Consider the following 804-nt stretch of genomic DNA (forward strand, 5'->3'; position numbering starts at 1 on the left):
CAGTGACTCCCGGTAATTAAAAATTCACCTCTCCCTTCTTAATTGAGATTGAGGGATGAAAAAAAGGCAATTCGACGGAGAATTAAATTNTATGAAAATCATGGGCCAGTGAGGAAAATAATAGTTTCTAGTGACTCCCGGTAATTAAAAATTCACCTCTCCCCTCCTAATTGAGATTAAGGGATGAAAAAAGGGCAATTCGACGGAGAATTAAATTCCCCATCAATTAACCCTCTTTCATCCCTTAATCTCTGTAACAAAAAAATATAAACTTCTATGAAAATCATGGGCCAGTGAGGAAAATAATAGTTTCTAGTGACTCCCGGTAATTAAAAATTCACCTCTCCCCTCCTAATTGAGATTAAGGGATGAAAAAAGGGCGGTTCGAAGGAGAATTAAATTCCCCATCAATATACCCTCTTTCATCCCTTAATCTTTTTAACAAAAAAATAAAAACTGCCATGGAAGTCATGGGCCAGTAAGAAAAATAATTTTTTCGCGGCGGACACTGACTTTTCACTATTCGCCCGTGAATTAAAAATTCGCTTCTGCCCTCCTAATTGAGATTAAGGGATGAAAAAAAGGCAATTCGACGGAGAATTAAATTCTCCATTAATTAACCCTCTTTCATCCTTTAAACTTTGCAACAAAAAATATAAACTGCCATGAAACTCAGGGGCCAGTAAGAAAAATAATTCTTTGGCAGCGCACACTGACTTTTCACTATTCGCCCGCGAATTAAAAATTCACCTCTCCCCTCCTAATTGAGATTAAGGGATGAAAAAACGGCAGTTCGACGGCGAA

This window comes from Diachasma alloeum, unplaced genomic scaffold, assembly GCF_001412515.2.
Source record: "Diachasma alloeum isolate Michigan unplaced genomic scaffold, Dall2.0 Dall_scaffold_01104, whole genome shotgun sequence".
Taxonomy (NCBI): domain Eukaryota; kingdom Metazoa; phylum Arthropoda; class Insecta; order Hymenoptera; family Braconidae; genus Diachasma; species Diachasma alloeum.